This window comes from Anarrhichthys ocellatus, unplaced genomic scaffold, assembly GCF_004355925.1.
Source record: "Anarrhichthys ocellatus isolate YVR2014 unplaced genomic scaffold, GSC_Weel_1.0 scaffold10, whole genome shotgun sequence".
NCBI lineage: Eukaryota > Metazoa > Chordata > Actinopteri > Perciformes > Anarhichadidae > Anarrhichthys > Anarrhichthys ocellatus.
The window spans coordinates 285205-299895 of NW_022280040.1; the positions used below are offsets into that span (position 1 = coordinate 285205).

Here is a 14691-nt window from a genome sequence, read left to right on the forward strand (position 1 = left end):
CCCTGTCTGCAACCCCCCTCCCCCAGCCCCCACCTCACCCCGCACTTCTGCGCTGCCCTCCGTCCTCTCCTATCACCCCTCCCCTTTTCGCTGAGCCACTATGAGCTATATTACTTTGACCCCAGCCCATCAATCTGCTTCAATTGGATAATGATCTGTAATCACGTTCTTTCAGGGGAGTCTATAAAACGAGCCGGGGCCTCAGCACCCCTCCTGAGAGGGCTCCTTCTGTTCCCTCTACCCCTCCCACACACACACACATGCATTTGATCCAAGCGCTTCTCCTTTCAGCTTTCAGGCCCCCACTAAATACCCTCGCACATGGGCAGGCGCTGCAGCCGGCGGTAGGCCTTGTAAAGGGCGCGGGGGGGGGGGGGATTGACGGCTCCGCTGTTGATTTTTCATGGCCCCCGCTCACCAATAGAAAGGGGCTAAGAGGGACAAGGTGGAGCCCAGCAGGAGGGAGAGGGGACACAGGAGGAGGAGAAGGAAGGAGAAGGGGTGTTTGAATCAAGGCCCAGCAGCTCCTACCAAGACTGAGACCCCCCCCCGCCCCAGCCCCTCACATTAAAGCTGACCCTTCATTAGGTCGTTTTGTACGACAGGCTTGTAATCGATAGAGCCTTATAACTGAACAGGAGGAGCGGCGAGGGATGGGGTTAGATGGCGCTGGGGTGAGTGTGGGGGCGGTAAGCGTCATGGGTGTCAAGGAAAGAGTAGGAGGAGAGGGATAAAGAGAGAGATTAGGATAAGGTTGATGGACAGAGAGAAAGAAGCAATGAATGAATAAGTAAATGAATGAAGTGCAAGGGAAGGCAAATTAAGCCATGAGCTTCGCCTCCTCCCACCCTGTCTAAGGCTCCTTCTCCTGCTAAATTAGGTTTCAAGACAAATATAATCCTAACATGGGAAAAGAAAATGTAAATCAAAATCGGTCTTGCAGATAAAAATCAACAGAAAAAACACTCACTAATACCAATCTAGTACCAAATTTCCCTTTCTATTTTTTTTTTTTTTTTTTGTGCCTACTTTCCTCTTCAGCTTGTTTTGAGAGGGAAATGACTTAATGTGTGTTACTGTATGAGATCTTAAGTGGTGTTATCACATGTGGAGATAAGATCTGAAGGGGGGAGCACGAGCACAAGGGGCTGTTTTCACAGCATATTGCACATTTCCAAGTCAAAACTGACCCGGCGCGCCACCTCAGTTAACAGTTATCAATTGTTCTGTGGGGCTTCCATTGTGGCCGGTGGCGGGGCAAGCTGCGTCTCCCTCCACGCACAACGCACGTGCACATTTCGGAACGCGGTTCAGGAGGCGAGCGGAGCAGCTTGACCGCAATTTAAAACGCCATCAGTTCAGTGGGGGTTTTTGTGTAATCTCTTCTGCGCTCTTGAATATACATAAAAAGGCTGTAGAATTTTAAGGGCCATACAATAAATTGATGAATGGAGTATTTTCTCTCTCTCTCTCTCTCTCTCTCTCTCTCTCTCTCTCTCTCTGTCACTCTGTGAAGTGAGGGGCCCGTCTTGTATATCATTATTCCTTCCACCCATTCTTTTGCAAGTTTAGGGCTCTTACATGTGGAGCATATGCCTATTGAAAGGGTGGCACCACGCAAGGCAGGCACAGATGGAGTCACCCTCCCCGTCAATGGGCGGACAATGGGAAATGGAAATCAAAGTTAAAGGGGTGCATCCAGCCCCATTTAGCCCACACAAAAGGTGCTTGTAGGAGGCAGGGCGCGCGGGGCGAAGGGAGGGGAGGGGAGGGAGCGTCGGGGTGGAGGAACATGTCCCAGGCCACTAGAGTCCGTCCTCAGCTGGCCTCTCCATCACCGAGGTGATAGAGACGTGCTGACACAGCGCTAGACACCCCAGCCTTGTTACTTTTAACTCCCTGTCGCACTGGTTGATGAACTGTGCTGAGTGATAATTGAATTCTTGTGTTTATCTTTTAATGCCTGGGCTTAAAATTGCAGTTTCTCAACTAAAACTGCGTCTAAATAAAAATGTGTCTCAAAAGCGCATCAGCTGGCCTTTCTCCATTTTTTTGATGAAACAAAAAATGCTGATGTGGTGCTGGAAGGCCAGGGATGGACTTATGTCAGAACACAAGTTGAATGCTTATAAACGTTTACATTTACAGCAAATGGCTGGTGGATTTATTTCCCTAGGAGAGGGAATGGTACAGTGGACAGAAGGTGCGCATGGTGATGCTGATTTATTGTCCCTTTTTGTGGTGGGATTGTTATTGCTGCACTAACATTATATCAAATTATAGGTTGTTGATAATAATTTCACACCCCTCTGCCAAACATAGGGTTCAACTAACTAACTAAACAAATGAATTCCAACATTTTCCAACACCAACGAGTTAAAAACATGTGTCCGTTGATGCAGACGTCCCTGTTTGTTTGCCTTCTGGTCTCAAACACGACATCCGAGACGACCTGATAGTAAATACATCAGAGTTAATAGAGGAAGTAAAATAAACCAGAGGAGGAAGTGGTGAGCCGTCCATCCTGTTGTTGTGGTGGATGCTTGCTTTGAACGCAGCTCTGATGTGACCTATAAAACAGTATGTGTTGCTTTAAGAGACAGTGATTTCACTCTCATTAAAGATAACTACAGTCTACCGTACACAAGTGCACGACACCTCTCTTTTATGGTACATTTACTGTATCCTCTCTCGGCATGGGTGCTCATTTTCGCTATAATGAGCAGGTGAATCTCTTTCACCAACGTTATGTCATTATTTCATAAAATGATTCAATATTAGTTATTTGCCCTTAATTTGCTAAGCTTTGATTTCACATTGTACGATCAGATCTGCACGAAAAATGCTGAATCTCCCAACAAAAAAAGAATCCGTGACCAGATGTTTGTCAATCAAGATGTCACAAAACACACCGCATAATGGAACGATCCATATTTCAAGATCAATTCGCAGTCACTCAGCAAATAATTTGGTTTAGCGCTCACATCTTCCCATTGGTTAATGGAACGCTTCATGTATTGTGTCTAAATGACAATAATCCTTCATTAGATCTTTTTTGTGTCGTGCAGTGCCGCTGACAGTGGGGGTGTTGCCGTCTGGGGAGGCTGGAAGATGGCAGGCCATAATGATCCTCGGTCCGACCTTTGACCTCCTACCCCCGACAACATCGCCAGCTGAGGGCTGCCACAGAGGGTCTGCTTGTGTGGTATGGCACACACACACACACACACACACTAACACACACACACATACATTTAAGCTGCCCTCCCACAATCTGTATTTTTGAAAATGTTTAACAAACAAACCAAATAATGCAGCAAAAAAATGACACATTTCGCTTTAATGATATATTAACACCTTCCTCAAACTGGCCTATGGTGTCTCTCTAAATACTGGAACAGATTTAGCTGCTGCTCTCATGGTGTTATCTGAAAGCTGCTTTTTGAATTCAGAGTACTGCTTTGTTTCCAGCTATAGAGAATTCACCTCGGACGCCCTTCTGTTTTCCCTCTGTGCTGTGGTGTATGTGCCCGTCCAGGGGGCATGACATGGTTGCTGAAGCGTAATACCCTCTGCCATAATTGTGCTGTCAATCTACAATTGACATGAATAACTAACTGCAAGTGTGCTATCTGCTGTCTATGCCTCAAATGAGATTTTTTTTTCCACTATATGTCCATCTACAGTATTTCAACTGAATATATTCATATCAATAAAAACAGAACATGACTCTGGTCAATCCCCTACAGTCATGTTATATTCTACTGTAAAAAAAAAAATCCAAATGTGTGCATGTTGGGAATTACAGTCTGACAAGGATTTGAGCATTGAAAAATGTTGATAATTTTTTATATTTAAAGAAAATATTTGTATTTTGCAGTTAAATTGAATTTAAACAGTGTATGACTGTAAGTCAATTCAACTAATGAATACAGCTCAATATTCCCCTGCATATTGGTCATTAATTTAACAATATAAACTAAATATAATGGATTTACAGAGAGTTTTGCGATTATGACAAGTTACCATTAAGGATTTGTTTTAACAGTTTAATTTGAAACTTGAACTTAAAATACTATTTCCAGATGTTTACCTCATGAAATATATAGAGGAGGAAATGCATACTGTATCTTAGTTGTCAAAAGTGACACTCTTTCTTTAAATGCAGTGATGTGCAATAATGTGTTCCAGTGTGTAATCCATTTTGTGGTCTTCATGAGCTAGCTAGCTATCTTGCAACACCATGTCGTTCTGCAGAAACTGCTTCGCTCTGTCCTACAACGGGATCTGATACCTCTCCTCTCTTTATTCTTCACTGTTTCTCATACTGCCCACATTCTCTCTGTTGAGAACATCAGCAGTGACACGGGGGCTGCTTCACACTGCACAATGTACAAATGAGGCCCCGTGCAGTACAGCCCAGCTTCCTGAACAAGTGGCCCTCCTTAACCTCACATCATCTTCCCTCAGCTGCCTTTTACTTTCCTACAGAATATGCACTCACTTATAATAAGGGTGTTCTGTGAAGCAGACTGACCACGGCACATCCAGAAAGACCTTGTAATTGTATGTTATGTTTCGACATATGTACGCTGCGCGAGTGCACTTTTGTCTTCCACCTCATTGATCCCCCACAGACATTTCCGGAGCACAAATAAACATCAACTGTATAGGCTGCTAGACTTTACTCTGTATGGACAGTATGTCGACGTGGGATTAGCTTAATTGCCTGGCAATAATTGCTGCAGTGCCTGGTATGAATTTCAAAACATACATTGCTTCTTGTCGTGATGGACCACATTTAGTAAAAGCAACAGATATAGCCATGAGCGCTGGAGGCCTTTCACTTGCTTTTTGAGATTGGTATTGTCTGCGAGGATACAAAATGTTTAGTTTGGTCCTCTGTATGGCTTTATTTTAGTGGAGAACGTGGAGACATCTTTCACTACCATATCTCCAATTCATTAGCTGCGACCAGCAGCTCTATCTAACTCGGTCGGTTGGTTCACAAACATTTGGCGGCAACAGTTGTTGCCGTAGGAGGCTGACATTTGGCATGGAGGTCATGTGTCTGTATGTGTGTGTGTGTGTGTGTGTGTGTGTGTGTGAAGGTGTGTGATTGTGTTAATCTCGATTTCCAAATGGATTCACAGACTTGCACATGGAGGTCAAGTGTATGTGAGATTGTGTGTGTGTATTAATATGTGAACGTGTCGATGAGTACGTGGTCGCACCCTTTGCAAATTCACACTTTTGTTTGTGTATCATCCCTGGGATTCATATTAATCCTGCATTTTTATGAATATGACTGTAAAAACTGATGTGTTTTTGTTTTTTTTAAATCAGGGAAAACAGAATCATTGGTAATCCCATTTTGAGTCAGTAAAACACACAGTACAATAGAGAAGCAGACACACTGCCAATGTACCAGAACTGTTCACACCAAGTATCTGCAATAATTGACTAATTGATCCAGCTTGTAACGGGTCCAGGCCGCCTCCTCTCAACGGCTATCCAATCAATCCCGGCTCTCGTCCGAAATGGCATGTCCCATAACAAATTACAGCTAATGAAATAATCATCAGAATGTCATTACCCAGCATGGCTCTGTATGTGCATCTGTGTGTGGGAGAGAGATGTGTGTTCGTAAGCGGGCGTGGTCATGCTGTTATTACCCCACATGCTATTTAGCACCTGAGTCACTCTGTGTGATCGACAGGCTTGATGAAGGGGTCTAACTAAACGTTATCTGAAAATCACAAATCGTGCACCAAAGACAAAGAGGCGGTGATTAACACTTTTTACTTGTTTCATGCCGTTTTCATGCACTTTTGAGGCTTTAAAAGACTGCATAATTTGCTCCAACAACTTGGATCTTGGATCTCCTGGAACTCACACTCGCTTAGTTTGTTCCCATTACCAGACCCTTTGTTTGCACCAAAAATCTCATTTAGCGTCGTCAGTTTCATGTACTGTCGATGTCCCTCCGACAAGAGACCACCGTGGCAGCCGGCACTCTCCATGTGAGTCCAGCCATTCTCCTTCCGTTCTGAAGCCAAATCCATCGCTTTTCTCCCGTTGCCTTCCTCCTCCACCACCTCTCCTACCATTCCAGTGCTGACGGCAGATGGTGTTTTAATAAAGTCCAGTAGGAATAGGACTGTGAATAAACAATGCAGCACATGCCAACTCAGTAATTGCTGGGCACTATTACAACCCCTGTGTCTGGCAAGGGAGGGAAGGATGAGAGGCAGAGAGGATAAAAAAAGAGAGGATGAGGCAGACACACAGAGAGGACAAAACGGGAATGAGAAAATAAGAGAACCAGGGAGAACCAGAAAAGGAAAAAAAGCAAGATATGGAGGGGATAGAGGGGGTGTGGAAGGGGCGGGCAGCACACACACATACACACCTAGCAGCTGGAGCCAGAAAAGCGCAGCTGGTGAAGGTGCAGGGAGGCCACAGAAAGGAGGGGGCTGAGCAGAGCCGGGATGGGCTGGTCGAGGCTGTGCTGTGCTGGGCTGGGCTGGTCTAGGCCAGCGGGTGCAGTCGTGGGCCTCCAGCCTCCAGGCTATGGGCTCCAAGCCCAGTCTCTGAGTCCCAGGCCCTGCTCTGTGGTCTCCACTGCTGACACAAGGCCAATGCGGTCCCCTGTCAAACCTCCAGTCAACGGTCAGACACATTCTGGGCAAGGTGGACTCAAGCAAGACCAAAGTTAAAGCTCCTGTTCCATGCAGCTCTAATGTCTCTCCTTGCTGTAGAGCAGCAGTAAATATGAAATTTATGACTGCAATCATACTTAAATTGTAAGCTCAGACTGAGAACACCAGCTCATACAATTGCGTTGTTCTGTTGTAGAGTTTAATGTATCCCTGAACGTTTAAAGACAAAGCAGATGTAAAACAAATACAGTCTATGTATATGTACTAAAACACAAATATCTACACCTGCACACCGTGGCATTCGATCCCTTATTCACTGAGCCTTCATTACATCAGAGAGAGGTCCTTACAAGTCTGCAGAAAGCTTTCCCATGATGCGCCATTACGCCTATCGCCCCCAGGGTTGTCAATCAGAAACCATCCCTCCACAAGTCTGACAGCTCGGCTACCTTACGTCACACACCTGTTTGGCTCAGGTATTCCAAAAAGAAATATGCAAAGATGCGATAGATAACAAAGAAATACAAGCAAAAGCACACTCATAAGCGGCTTTAAATGTCTAAAACACTAAAACAAAACCCAGCAATTCATCTTAAAGTGTATGAATGTTTTAGATATTCTTAAGGCACTTTAACAAGAAGAAGCCCTGCCAAGTATAAAAGCTAGAATAAGGTAATAAGGCAATAATATTTCGCTTTTACCTGACTTGATGAAGCACCTCCCACAGCTATATAGTTAGTGGCTCTCATCAAAGACAATTAAGGAAAATTGCTTTTATTTCAAAGCTGAGGTTAAATGACCAGTCTCCTTAACCTTGAAGTTCACCGTCCGCATGAATATTGAATGATTCTTAACCTTCTGTTCTAATGCTAATTGAAGCGGAGGGGGGATATTACATATTTGTAATTAGGGGCTGTTGGATAGGGCTTAAGCTCTGAGCCTCATTAGCTTAATCATGAGGACTCTATCAATTATGCAGGTGGAGGTATCGGGGTGATTTGAGAAACATTCTGCTCTGTAGAAAACTTTTTACCCCCCCCGGACTAATTATATTGACGAATTCCTCTTGGACCTTGTCATTAATTGCAATCCCAGTGAGGGCACCTTTTTCCTATGTGAAGGAATATGTGTGAATGTAAGGGGTTGTGGATGGGTTTGCTGCGTCTTCCAAGGGATTGGCCATGTTATATGAAGCTAATCCTTATGGAAGGTAAACAAACACAGTGCCCGAGGACATCACCCAAATACGACATCAAACGGCCTCCTGACAGGTTTACTGATGAGCACAAACACGATTTCGTGTCGAAACACAACTTCTCCCTTATGACATCTTGAACTTCTGTCCAACCAAGTTTTCTCACATACTTTCAGGCCTTGAGATTTTGCCTTTTTGCCCCCTCAAGGCAGAGAGACAGAAAGAGTGAAAGACGGAACTCGGCAGCTCAGAGAGCTCCTCGCGCGCTCCTGCAACAAGATGTCTTCACAGTAAGGACACTCCCCATGGACTTGCCATATTTATTTGGGAACAAAGTGGTCATACACAACCACACAGCGCTCCTATCCTGCCCTCCAAACTTCTGTCAGGCCTCACCTCAGACATCTTCCTTACCTCCAGTTCGCCAGCAGGTTTGGGTTCACACCATTAATCTTGAGCGAGAAAGCGGGAGAGGAGATGGCGTGGGGGAATTTGCGGGAGGTGGAAAAGGTGGGAAAAGTGGGTCAGAGGACTCAGACCGAAGCGAAGGCAGCTGGCCCTTCAGCACCTCGGTCTTCCTCCAGAATCCTCCACATGGCCCTCGCCTCCTCTCTGAGGGGTGGAGGTGACGGCCGGTTAGGGACCTTTGAGAGGCCTGCAAATTGGCTCTTTCTTTACTGTACCAGCCGGGTCCTGTATTCAAAAATGTTTCTTAGAATTGGAACGCTGCTATGTAGATCATGTAAATTTAAGAGGTTGAAATGGTCTCGGATGTGCACTGCTAAGATATGTCATCCTTACTTACTGACGTACTTGGGCCTTTTTTATTCTCAACAGAAACGACTGACCAATTGCTGCTATTCCCCTCTCTGCCCTGCCCATGCTGACATTTAACTTAACCCTCATGTAGCGGCTGTGCACATGGTGTGAATTTAGTAAAATGTTAAACTTAGAATGGAATACAGCTAGTCAGCAGATTTAAAAACAGTGTTGATAAAATTACATAACTTGAAAACCTGTGTGAAATTCTGGCAAAACTCCATAATTCCTTCCTGCATCATATGAGCATTTTTTGGTATCTACATATGTCCAAAACGACAAGATATATTTGCACATTATGTTGCCATTTTATTGTGCAAGTGTCATTCTAATGAACTTAATTGACATGAGTGAAGATTGAAGAGGTTTAAATGCTACTGCAAGAGTTGGCCTTTCACACCAACACATTCCTTTTCTCTAAATGTACCGCGATGATACTACACTTCCTCTCATTCTCCAAGTGAACTCAAATAACACTCTATCTTTCAACAAAAATGGTGTTTCCACGTCAAGGGGGATGGGAAATTTATAGCCATAAATGCATTAAAATATTGCTTTTACACCCCATCTATCACAGTGCAATTTCATGGGTCGCCTTTTAAAAAAATTAATTTCATTCTTTGACCTGTTACGAGTGGAAGCGCTATCATGGGTAGGCTTTGAGTTAAATTGCACTTGTGACTTCATGGATCACATTTTCAATTACCTCCGAACACTTGCGTGGTGAGTGAGAGAGGGAAAGAGGGAGAGAGACAGTAGATCGCGAAGGCGGCATGCACCAACAACAACTTTATTTACTGGGACAAGTGGTATGGAAAAGTGGGATTTAATGAGCTATGTTCAACAGCAAGAAGGTAATGGAGTACAAGCAGAAGTCTCCAACAGACAATGACTGTCTATTGACTGCGCACGGTCTGCCGTGGCAAATATGAACTGAAATAAGCCTGAACTCATGAATAACATGACAAACACTCCCAAAACTTTCCTCAACTTTTTTACTGGCGCGTGTTCTATATTTACTGACTTTTATTGCCAAAGTGATTATGACATACGTGGTGATAATCCTAGGTTATTTGACTTCATCACGCTTTGCCTTTTGTTTGACAGCGCTCTCCTTCAAGTATTTACAATGGAATGAGTAATAATTCTCAACATGCACAGGGTGCACCCTGCCTTTCGCTCATTGCATGCTGGGATAGGATCCTATTGGATCTTGGATGAATCTTGACTTTCATTGTCGGAAAAATAGAAAAATAGTTATTGGTTGACTATTAGGTGTCAAGGCAACAAGAGGTCCTCTGGATAAACAGATATACACACATCTATGCTAACAGATTCCCATTTGACTTGATCTTCTCGTGGAAATAAAGAAAAAAAGCACACAGCTTACCATCTTTGACTTTGCTGTAAACACTGAGCTGAAAGAATATCCCATGTCCCTTCATCATGTGACAAAGTGTAATAAACAAATGTTTTTTGTTTTTTTTCATGGCATGGCAGAGCTTGTTTTTCTCATCCTACTATGTGTCCTAAGCAAGACATTTCTATCTCTATTATATCCAGATGGACACCGACCTTTTTTATTTCGTGACTTTGTCAATATTAACAGAAAATACCTTGATTTATTGTGGATTAGTGTTAGGGGAGGACATCATGTCCCAGTTCTTAATAATAGAAAATATTAGAAATAGTACAGACCAAGACTTTTTTCTCAAGGATTAAGAGCTCTGTACAGGCTGTGTAGTTACCCTGCATTGTCATGAGGTAAAGCCACTACAATTTCAATTATAGGGGCTTTAGTTCAGAAAATGGCTCCATTAAGGATATGAGTATTAAGCTGTTACTATGGCTCCCTATACAGATATATTTTTTTAAAGATTACCCTAAGGTCATTTCTTTGTGATTAACTGTTAAACAGTGAGAATTATTGGGAATACAAAAGAAAAAAAAAAAAACACAATGTTGCAAGATCAAAATTACACCCCAGTCCATCCGACCAGACCTAAATGCAAATACTGTATTTTAATACTTGACTGACCCAGTATGCAATTACCCGTCATGTATTCATAAAAAGCAGGTTACTCCAGAGGTTTATTTTGTAAAAGTTAAAGGATAAAGGAAGACGAGGATTCCACCAATACGACATCAGAGTTGTGTCGTATAATTACAGGGCTCAATCACTGAGGTAAGCCGTAAAGCTAATGTTGACTTACCACATAACCTTTCAACTGGTTAATTCCCTCCTCCGCTTTTTCGGAAGAGGTGAAAACGTAGCCGCCTCTCTCCTGAGGGTGAACTGTCTTCACAGGCATTAGAGGAAAGAAAGGGAGAAAAGTCGCTCAGTGATAGATATGAGAGCACATCTAGATCCCTTCATGGCGTGTCAAACACATCCTGAGGTGAAGAGGACACAATGAATGATTAAGCGGGAGCACCTTGCAACTTTGTAATGTCAGTGTTATGCACTGAAAAAAATATGAATATATAACCTTTCTGCATGCATATTGACCGAAGACAACAGTAGTTTTCATCAATTCAAGGGATTTAGCAAAATAACTGTTTTAACATCTAAAACCTTGAGAGGTAAATCAATTGGATCACTCAAGTACCATTTCACATTTTTGCACTTTCCAATGCTGTTTTAGCAACAGTTACCTGTGTTATTTTTGATCTTAACCCATGACAAAGTACTAGAAATATGAACGCATTATTGAATCAAACAGTCCTGTTCTAAATGCCTCTATGTTTTAAACCTGAGTAGTGACCTAAATTTAATAATTTATCACCTAACGCTCAGTGTCTTAGAAAACAACTCCTCAGTTGTTCCTAACCTTGTTTTGTCATTGTGGCATGGCTGTTGTCAATGCCAACCATATAGTGCAAGCTCAGAGCCTCTGCCATGTGGATGTAATTTCACCAGGATGATTTTTTTTTATTTTTTTTTTTCTACCGCAAATCAAATAAAAGATTCCGCTTTGAGGGTAGAAAATAAACCCAGAACTGATCTGCATTACACCGAAACAAACAAGAGTGAAGTAAGAAAACGAGAGAGACAAAATCTGAATGTAATGGCTGTGGAGCTATACACATTTCCTTTGATTACAAGGTATTAGTGTCATCCATGGGGCCCATTGGCAGGAAATGCTGGGCTGTTCACCACATTGGAACAAACACAAACGTCAATGTCTATTAATTCAGTTCTAATCATATTTGAATGGATCGTCACTGCTCTGCCATATCTGTCTCCCTCCCTGCAGTGTGTTGAATGAGTGCTCTCAGGAATTCTTGCATCACAGGGAAACCACACAACTGGGTTGTGTTCGCTGAACATATATGAGGAGGGAAAAGTTAGGACAAAATCATAAACTGAGGGCTGACAGTGGAGAGAGAGCAATCATGTAATAGAAGATGCGTTTCAAAAATTACAATTTTAAAGCACTGAGAGAAATTTCCATGTTAGTGTGAGGTAATCATCTCAGCTCACACGAAGTAGCATACTACACAATCTCTTTAATGATTATATGGAGCTGTGTTGAGGCTGACATGTCATCTTCTTGGCTTTGTTTTGTTTGGGTCTCTTTTTTTATCAATCACGATATGTCTTTGAAGCTATTCAATAGAGAGCCATAATGCATACCCAAATGCCCTATAAAACCATTGGACGCCATCCCAACCTGACCTCTTGAGACACACTGTAAATTACTATGAAAATGTAGGACTCTTACAAGCTGCAGAATAAAAAACAATATCAACGTTGGATCATTAAAAGGTTTAGCAATTTAATATTGAATAAGAAGACAATAGCTTTTATTACCCATAAGGATTTAGAGTCCTCTGTATTGCTTTATTAGTAAATGGCCAACTGCAGAGTACTGGTTCATTACATTGTAGGTACACTTATGCTCAAAATAACAATATTGTTCAATTAGACTTCAGGCATCACTTTATTTTCCATCAGGTCTTGGGAAGAATGTATCTTAGCTTGAAATGTGCTTTTTTGGGTAATGCAATTTGCAAACGCTTTGTGAGAAAAAGCATGCCTAAATCCCAAGTGCTTAGATTTTACAAATAATACAGCACATTTCTTTTTAATCAATGTACATTGTTTTCGTTTAAATACTGTTTTTAACTTGTGGCTAGGATTCAGTGCAACATCAGCCTTGTCCAACTGAAGCCTAATTGGTCCCATTGAGGTTCACCAGGAGTGTGGCATTAATGTCAAGCTCTATCACACAGAGAGAGAGAGAGAGAGAGGGAGGGAGAGAGAGAGAGAGAGAGAGCGGAATGGGAGGGCAGGAGGCTCGTTTGAGACATTGTTTCCATGTATTATGAGCACATTTGTCTTTCATCATAAGGACCGTCTGTTGCGTTGACCTTTCGCTGTCTGATGCTCTGAGTCATCATACTCTTCTCTTGCATTACACAGGGGATAGGAATAAAGAAAAGCAAGAAGAAAACTTCAGAGATGAGTGTCAAAGTGGATTCCGGAGGGCCATTTTTCAGCAATGACAAAATACCGCTTTGCAAAATGGAGACCATGGGTGCAGTCAATAAATGTCCTTCAGCAGTGTTGACAAATCATCTGAGCGGTGGCACGCGATGCCACAGAGGCTTCACTGAAGCACTGCAGCGTAGCCTCTGTGTTGCCTCCCACTCCCACCCATCCTCCCAATTAATCAGGCTTATCTTCACCTCCATCACCGCTGTCAGTCACACTGGAAAATGCTTCCACTGGAGTTTGTGTGTGTGTGTGTGTGTGTGTGTGTTGTGGAACGAGAGATAGAGCATGCTCCTATGAGCTCATGCACAGCTGTGTGCAGGGCCAGTATGGTTTTGTCTGTGAGTCTGTGGATGTGTGTGTGTGTGTGTGTGTAGGCAGGAAAAGTGTTAAACATCTGTCTCAGCTCCATCCGCCCAGCCAGACTAACTAGTGAAGTATTTCTCAGCCCCTACGAAGACTAAATGTTGAAAACTGTATGACGCCAGTGTCCCTGCAGTCATGCTAGGCCCAGCGTGTGTGTTTGTTTGTGTGTTATTATGTGACATGTAAACAAAAACCCAAGAAAATAATGACGTAACATTGAGATTTCAGCGATTTCAGTCAGTAAATGTAAGAACTCAACAAAATGAGTGTGAACAAAAACAGAAGCTGAGTAAAACACCAGTGTGTAATAAGCCAGAAAAAACATATCTCACAGTTCACTGAAGCAATTCAATTTAATTGTATTACAGAGGGTTGTAAAATAGTACAACAAATCAATTTTAGATTATTTTAAATTCTAATTAGGCTTAATTGTTTGGTAAGATTATATTTCTGTGATGAAAACTCTGTCACTGATATTTTATTTAAAAAAACAATAAAAAAAAATGAAATGCCTTCATTTTGAATTATAATGAAAAACACATTTTCTTGTATAGTCTTTTTGTTTATGCGTTACAGCGGACACATCCATCAAAACTGTCCAAACTGTGGATGCGAACAGCAAACTTTTTAAAAAACAAACTCAGTCCACGATGCATATCTGAAGGTGAATGAAATCAGTTTGACGTTAAAACCAAATGAGATAAGGCGCAAAAGAAACTGTGTGTGATCAGTAATTTTGACGTTTCTTCTGCAAAACCGCCATGGGACACTTCGCTCATTCTGACAGTTTTATGGAATCTTTGTTTTGATAATCCTTGTATTAGTGATACCTGTCAGAGCACAGTAGTAACCACCGAGCCCCCTCAATCTCTCAGCTAAATCTCCCTGTCTACACAACACTGGCCCCGTGATAAGAAGGTGACACTGTCACTCCAGCCCACACACACACACATACACACACACACACACAGCCAGATCACATAAATACACACACACACATATATACATGCACGCGCAAACAGCCTTGGAGGCATGCAGTGTGCATAGGCGTTCAGCATCATGCTAATTTTCATTGTTGTGATAAAAATAAACAGGTCTGGGGAGCTGAATCTGAAGGCCCGAGGGTCACGGCGCGCTCGACTGACAACGGG

At 42.6% G+C, this 14691-nt stretch overlaps 1 long non-coding RNA gene across 1 annotated transcript in view; it reads left to right on the forward strand.

Annotated features, from left to right (window-relative positions):
- The window catches only part of LOC116385220 (uncharacterized), a 65532-nt gene extending 62384 nt beyond the window's left edge, over positions 1 to 3148 (forward strand). Inside the window, exon 3 of the long non-coding RNA XR_004212853.1 lies at positions 3069 to 3148. This is a non-coding gene — a long non-coding RNA (uncharacterized LOC116385220). The remainder of the gene's footprint in view (positions 1 to 3068) is intronic.
- Positions 3149 to 14691: the final 11543 nt, after the last annotated feature.